Source organism: Mytilus galloprovincialis, chromosome 8 (genome assembly GCF_965363235.1).
Source record: "Mytilus galloprovincialis chromosome 8, xbMytGall1.hap1.1, whole genome shotgun sequence".
In the NCBI taxonomy this organism is placed as follows: Eukaryota; Metazoa; Mollusca; class Bivalvia; order Mytilida; family Mytilidae; genus Mytilus; species Mytilus galloprovincialis.
In genome coordinates, this window is record NC_134845.1 from 86429152 (window position 1) to 86437219 (window position 8068).

The 8068-nt window shown below is 32.7% G+C and overlaps 1 long non-coding RNA gene across 1 annotated transcript; it reads right to left on the minus strand.

Annotated features, from left to right (window-relative positions):
* Positions 1 to 6690: 6690 nt before the first annotated feature.
* On the minus strand, positions 6691 to 7908 carry LOC143043633 (uncharacterized). The gene is made up of 2 exons (XR_012968517.1): positions 7753 to 7908; positions 6691 to 7054 (listed from the first exon to the last, which is right to left on the minus strand). It is a non-coding gene; the product is annotated as an uncharacterized LOC143043633 (long non-coding RNA).
* Positions 7909 to 8068: the final 160 nt, after the last annotated feature.

An 8068-nucleotide genomic window follows, 5' to 3' on the forward strand; every position in this document is an offset into this window, starting at 1 on the left:
TCCAAACCTAGTAAATGTCCTTCAATCCCGTAGAGTATCGGATTTGTCCTCTCTATTTTAGCAATTAGATTTTACACAGGTAACTTTTATCTATAAATAGTCGAATCTTCTGGAGTAAACAACAAACTACTTCATAACGTGTGACCTCACGTGTGTGGTAAAATTTGTTGATTGATGCACGTGGCTATTCTAGTAAATGAATTAATCTACAAAGCGAGAGCACTTTCCATTTTCATCAGCTAATTAGAGTCGACTATAGCCCTTTTTGAAAGGCTAACACTTGTTTGTCATATTACAGTCAATACTAATTTAGGTAGTTTGGACTAGAGTTATTGTCCTTTGAACAAGATTTCATTACTTCGTAGATTAATATGAGATGTGTATATGGTTCCTAAGATAACTTAAGATTAATGTCCGATTCAAAAGAAAAGTAGTTCTTTCATCATTGATGCATATATAGTGAACCAACATCCAAACAACACTAGCATATGGAGTAGGTTTTTTTTATAATTATTTACTATTATCCACTGGCTTGCAGTTCCACAATTCACTTAACAGTCCGTTGCTGCATACTAGATGGCGATTCCACCAATGCCCCTAGTTATGTATTCGATGATGTAATAGACACTTTCATGATTTGGAATCTAAGTTTACCACATACCGGTATACACCACATTTTCATGATTCAGAATAGACTATTATCATCAGAAAGTGCATCATAAGCCTATTTGGCTGGCTGATTATTTTGTATTGTAAAACATGTATTTATTGTCTTCTTCTTCTTCTTCTTCTTCTTCTTCTTTCTTCTTCTTCTTCTTCTTCTTCTTCTTCTTCTTCTTCTTCTTCTTCTTCTTCTTCTTCTTCTTCTTCTTCTTCTTCTTCTTCTTCTTCTTCTTCTTCTTCTTCTTCTTCTTCTTCTTCTTCTTCTTCTTCTTCTTCTTCTTCTTCTATACCACAGTTCTATTACCCACAATCCCGTTTGTCTAGATCTTTCCTAATCAACTTACGAGATTTGGACTATGGTGAACATCTGTCGACTTAATTTAAGATATCATAAGAATTAAAGTTAGCAAGATCAACACCATGGGCGCCAATGCATGGTGCAGAAAAAAACTTCTGGGTTCCAATTCCGGGATTTGTTTTTTGCTTCACATCCGTTTTCATGTCGTTTTCTGTCTTTCTTCGACCTTTGGTTTTTGACTACTTGTTCAGTGTATCTTGTTACTTTAATCGCCCATCAATGTTACAAAAAATAACAAGACAAGGCACGTGCAAACAATAAACGTTTCCCTAACTAAATAACGACCCTGTCAAATAAAAATATGAAAAAAAAAAAAAAAAAAAATTTTCTCTCGAAAATCTGCATTTGCACCTATGTAGTAGTTTTTGGGGTTTTTTTTTTTTTTAGAAGCGACTGTCGTTTCGATTTTATTCCAAGAACTATTTAGAGATCATAGTTAACACTATATAATAAAACATGTTTGGTTGTTGATTTAACAGAAAGGTATTTATGTATAAACATACATGTTTCTGCTTAAGGTCATACATAGGTAAACTATTGTTGACGGTTATAGGTCGATTTGACCACACAATACCATAATTCAGTTGAAAGAAAGTTCCATTATACATATTTAGTTGTTCTTCTCTTTTTTATATGACATATCTTCAATCCTGTTATCACTTTTCAGAATAAAATACTGATGCATCAATAATTGCAATGGAACTCTTTGGTAAGTTGTTAAAAAAGACCAAGTTGGTATATATTGGCTGAATCAGTGCTGTATTCAACTAGTTTTGACTAGAGTTGTTGTCCTTTGAACATGAGTTTACTACTTTGTAGACGTTATGAATTTGTTAACATAATGTAAAATTGTATTTTTTTTCTAGATATTTGTTTATTTGTTGTTCCTAATGTAAGATTAGTGTCCGATTCAAAAGAATAGTAATTGTTCCATCATTCATGACTTAATGAACCAACATCCAAACATCACTAGCATATATAAAGAATAGTTTTCTTTATGATTATAATACTATATTCCACCTGCTTGCAGTTTCTTAATTCCACTCCTCCAGCCCGTTGGTGCTTACCAGAAGGCTTTTCCACCAATACTCATAGCGATGCATTCGATATGGTAATGGACGCTAGTTTGATTTTGAGTCTCCGGTTATCACTTAGCGGTATTAACTACAGTTTTTGTACTTACGATCCCGTCTGTTTTTTCTTATCAATATATAGGTTGATGGCCAAGTGATGTAAGTAGTTACTCCTGTACTTACTGTAATGATTAGGATTGTTAGTTTTCCTACCGAAGAATGTTGGTTTTCTCCGGGAACTCCGGTTTCCTCCACCAATAAAAAAACTAGCCGCCACTATATAGCCAAAATGTGGTGCTTAAAAGTAGCGTTAAAACACAGAAAAATAGAAAATCAGAACCTAATCGGTTTACTAGATTTGGAGCTAAGTGAGCTTCTGTCCCCTTAATTTATGATATCACAAGAATTTAAGGAAGCAGGATCAACACGGTGGGATCTATATTGTAGAAAAAATATCTCTTCTGTTGCTTAACATTTATGTGTAGTATTTTGAGGGTAGTTGTGGACTTTGGACTTATTTTCCTTTTTCGTGTCGTTTTCTGTCTTGTTTTACCGTTGAGTTTGGAATACTTGTGGAATCTTGTTACTATTATCGTCCAACAATTTTACATTATAACAAGACAAGATACGTGAAAAGAATAGACATTTCCCATGAGCTAAGATAACTGCCCTGTTAAATGAAAATCTGTAAAACATAAAAGAGGCATTGAAACTTTTATTTTTGTCGGCATATTCACCTATAAAGTATTTTTGTTTGTTTTGTGTGCTCTGCTCAGTTACTATCGTTTCTATTTTATACCAATAACTATTTGGATAAATCTAACACTATATAATGAAACATATTTGCGGTTGTCGATTACTGACGAAGTTATTTCTGTATACATTTTCCTGCTTAAGGTCATACATAGGCATGTTTGGTAAATCACTGTAAACGTTTAGAGGTCAATTCGACCACAAAATGCTGTTATTCGGTCGAAAGAAAAATCCATCATAAAAAATTGACATCGGTATTTGGAAAGCTCTGTGAAATAAATATTGGCTCGTTAGTTCTTCCTCTCTTTGGTAAATGATATACCTCCAATCTCGTTATCACTTTTCAGCATATATATGTATCAATCTCTTAATTCACGTAAATTTGAGACCAAATGTAGGTCATTCATATATAATAATTCCATTAGCTTTTGTACATGAATATAGATCCATTAAGTCGAGAACTTGCCATATGCTTTTCCTCATGAAGACCGATGTAATATCAGTCATACGTATTCCTATTTAAACTGTATGTAATGAAGATGTGCACATCCAAACTGCACTAGTATTTATGGAGAAGTTTTCTTCATCATTATATATATACTATATTCCACATGTTCAACTGGCATGCAGTTCCACAATTCCCTTGACAGTCCGTTGCTGCTTACTAGAAGGTTATTCCACCAATACTCCTAGTTATACATTCGATGATGTAATGAACGCTTTTATCATTTGGAGTCTGGGTCTACCCCATGCGGGTGTATACTGCATTTTTTCGTAGCCACAATCCTATCTGTTTTTCCTTATGATCAAACTTACGAGATTTGGACAGTGGTGAACATCTGTCGACTTAATTTAAGATATCAGTCAAACGTATTCCTATTTAAACTGTATGTAATGAAGATGTGCACTATTGTTAAGTTTCTACATTATAATTTCTAGAATATGAGAAGATGAAGTCCCTGGGGCGAGGATTTTGAGTGACATCTACTTTCAATTCGTTCTATTTATTTATTGCAAATAGGAACAGATTAAAGTCCTTACCGCTTCAAATTTTTGAACTAAAAAATTAAGTCATTCTGAAAATCTTTTCATTTGCAAACGGAAGTTTTTAACGACCTTGCATTACTAGCTATACTGTCCTTGTACTTTTCATATGGGAAAGATATCGTACCTCTTAAATAACAACTCAAATGCTCTGCGGTAAACTGTGACCCCACCACAATCTGTATGTGCCTGTCCCAGAAGTCTGTAATTGAGTGGTTGTAATTTTCGTCGTTTTTCGTGTTTGTTATTTGTTTATTGTGTGACGTGATGCTCTTGGATGGAGAGTTGATTCATTGGCACTCTTACGATATCTTCGTCTTCTAATATTAATGTACATAAATATAAGAAATGTAATAAATCTCTAGCTTTGTATGTTAGAATGAAATAATTTATTTTTGTCGGGAAAGGAATGTTAGAAGGTATATCCTATTGTTCATGAGCGTCTTGTTTATAAATACAGTAAACATGGTAAAGGATTATTCGGGCATAAGCCAAGGACGGTGAATTATTTAACGCATTTAACACAGAGACATGCAGCAATTATGTAATATTGTTATAATTATAAACATGTACTGCATTTCATTCTACTTGTTTTGAATACGTAACAATATGAACTCAATACAGAAAGTATTACATAATAAGGCTGATTTAAATATCAAAATACAACAAAATAAGTAGATAATATGGTATGATTGTCAACTTAACAATCACCTATCTAAGATCAAAAGACACAAATGTAAACAAGTAATGGACACTGGAAGGAATCCAACAAAGAAACCATACCATATAGTTTAAGCACATGGATAACAAAAAAGCGACAACCAAATTATGAAATTAAAGGCATGATTTAAGGATGTACCTAGGTGAGGTTTTGGAAATTTATGTAAAATGTTCGGACTCCTTGGTATTTTTCCATCAATACAGGGTAAAATATTTTTCCCCATAACACCCATTTTTCTCTGTATAAAAGTCTTCAATAGGTCATAAAAGGCCATTTTCCAAAATTTAAGCAAATTCTTAATTTTTGTTCTTTCGATTTGCCACCCAAATAAAACCCGACTTTTTTTAAAACTCAAATACATGTATCTCGAAAAGTAGGTCCATTACCTATCAATAGATTTAGCTTATTTTGTGCCTTAACTGGTGCTCTTTCAAAATGGAGTATCGATTGTAATTTTTTTCACATAAGTACATCCTTAAGCTAATAACATTAAACGAAAAACTGTTTGGTGGAAAATGCTAAACGGCATTGCAAAAGGTAAATAACAAAAATATGAAACTCCGAGGAAAATTCAAAACGGGAAATTCCTAATCAAATGGCGAAATCAAAATCCCAAACACATCAAACGAATTGATAACAACTGTCATATTTCTGACTTGGTACAGACATTTTTTTATGTGGAAAATAGGTCGATTAAACCTGGTTTTAGAGCTATCTAAACCTTTCATTTGTTTGACGGTCACATACAATTTTATATGATTATCTCATTTTGCAATGGAAACACGAAATAAAGTCACAATTAAAACTAATCAGTGGGATTTCCAGTGACACTAGAACAATAGAAAAGTCACTCTTCTTATGAAAGAGATAGAAAAGGTCTAAAAACAGGAGAGACAATTTACGCATAAAACCCGATATGCATAGGGATGAATATCTCTTAAAACACAAAACCATTATATAACTTTTATACAACCACTATAAATAAAGTATATGTTAAAGCTAAATGTGTTAATATGTGATTTTTTAATTGCCAAACATGCTGTTAATTGAACAACCTATTGTTCAACATAGGGGTGTGTAAAAAACTGCCAGATTTGACTGCATATTTTTCTTTTTTTTTGAAAAAAATATATATCAAACCTTAATAATGTAGCTTTCTGGGTATCCAATTTTTAACGTGTTCCGAAATGTAGTTTCGTCACAAGAATTTTTCAAAGTTGTGTCATTTTGTCTATATGAATGTCGGTAAATTCGTATGATCGAGCACACCGACAAGTATATCGTTGGGACAACTCGATATAATGTAATCAATATACGTGAAAGATTACCTAATGTGAAGTTTATCAAAATCATCATAACATAATTGATCAACACATTATGTTTGAACAACATGAGTCCTAAAATATAAGATTTAAAGGTGCATATCATTTACATTCAACGTTTTTATTGGATTTTTTTTTTACTTCGTTGTAACATCGAGGTTCAACGTTGATAGTAAAAAAAAAATCCCAGAAATTTTTTGAATGATATTGTAAATGATATGAACCTTCGAATTCTTATAACATCGGAATAGAAAATATGTGATCCGAATTAACCATGCACGTCTGTTACAGAAGATTTTGAACTTTTATGATGTACAGGGGTTAAGGGTTTTTCTTAAACAATGTTATGATCCCAAATTTGATGAATTTTGTTGGCAATACTTTAATATACACACTACATATAGCAAAGTATATATTAAATCTCAATGTATTATTATTAGGAAAAATGTTTGACTCGGTAAAAAAAAAATCTTCCCCCTCCCCCCCCCCCCCCCCCCTATTGCATGTAATGGTTTAAACCTAAAGGATTCGCACTAACTGCCTAAAAGGGGTCCGCTCCAGTCTTGAATCAGTGATTTTGTTTATCATAAACAAAATATTGTCTCACACTGAAAGGGGCAGCCGGGCAACATGCACAGCCCAGATTGTCAAAACAACTAAGATTTACAAAAATGATTACAAACAAAAACCATCAGTTGGACAATCTTACTGGAATCTGATTATCTCTACTGATAAATAATGCAACACTAATGACACATTTAAGTTTTGGAATGATTTTATTCACAAAGAATGTTTCTCATTGGTATACATTTCTATGCTCTTGTCTTTTCAGAGTTTATATTGGAAATTAAAAATTGCTGCATGAAAGACACTAGCTCCACATTCCTATGCATATTATTTTATATGTACGAGAATCATTCCATAAAATATCCGTTTGATATCCTTTCAATGCATGACACTGTCTAGTGTTTTTTCTGCCACAATTACAAGGAAAACCTGGCTAAACTTGTGCTAAATCAAACACTTGAATCTTACATCGCTATTGATGTTAAGCAATTATTTAAAGGGCCATCCGGAACTGTTGGGTTTTATGACAGTCTTCCTTCCATACACACCATCGCTGCAAAATAATTTGAACATTTAATTAGATGATTATAATATTATTTGGCAATCCAAAGAGAACCTGAAAACATCAGACCACAATAAACAGACCCCCAAAAAAGCCAATTTTACTTTACAATGAAATTGCAAAAGTAGTTAGTTACATGTCAAATCATCTTTTGGCTGTCGACAAAAAATAAATAAAATCTAAATTTCGTAGCATTTTACCCCCCCCCCTTTTTTTTAACTGAATTTGTTCAAGGTATGTTGGTTTTACCCCTTTTCAGATTTCAGTATGTCATGTTGTATATCTTTTATAAATTAGATGAATTTCTAGCAAGTTTCTACGATATTCTTTATCATTTGACAAAATACTATGCATCTGAATTAAATTGTTTACTATTTGTAAAAGCGCGCCTTCTTTTACTTTAATTTACTTTCCTTTATTTCACATAGCAACAAATATTAAAAACTGCCACATTTGACTGCATATCAATTTTTTTCCCCAAAAAAAATATATGTCAAGCAGCATAATTAACTTTACAAATTGGGAGAAAATCAAGATGTTCCGACTATAGGTTAGTATTAAAAAAAAATAATGAAAGGTTGGCATGATTACAGGTTTGAACCCTGACGACACTTAAAATCGAAAATTCACTTATTTACCTATCATATGAAGATACGATGATTTGATAAACTTAACAATTAATAATTTACCTGGTGCATTATCATATTCACATTACGTTGACACGTCTCAGTTCGTCTGTGTTAGCTCATTTCAAGCTCGTAAACAATGTACACCATTTTCCGCTGTTCTTTACCGATTACCTCTAGTCAGAAGAGCCCACTGTTTACAGGGGAGATAATATTTTGTCACCGGTTCACGCACTGTAATGTCGCTCCAAAAGTGTTTAAATGTCCTGTCGCTGTTCATTTAAATGTGTCATCAATGCACTGTATATAAAGTGTGTAATTTTTTAGCTTTTTGTTGTAATATTCATATCCATATTGAATATCTGCTAAAATTGGTCAG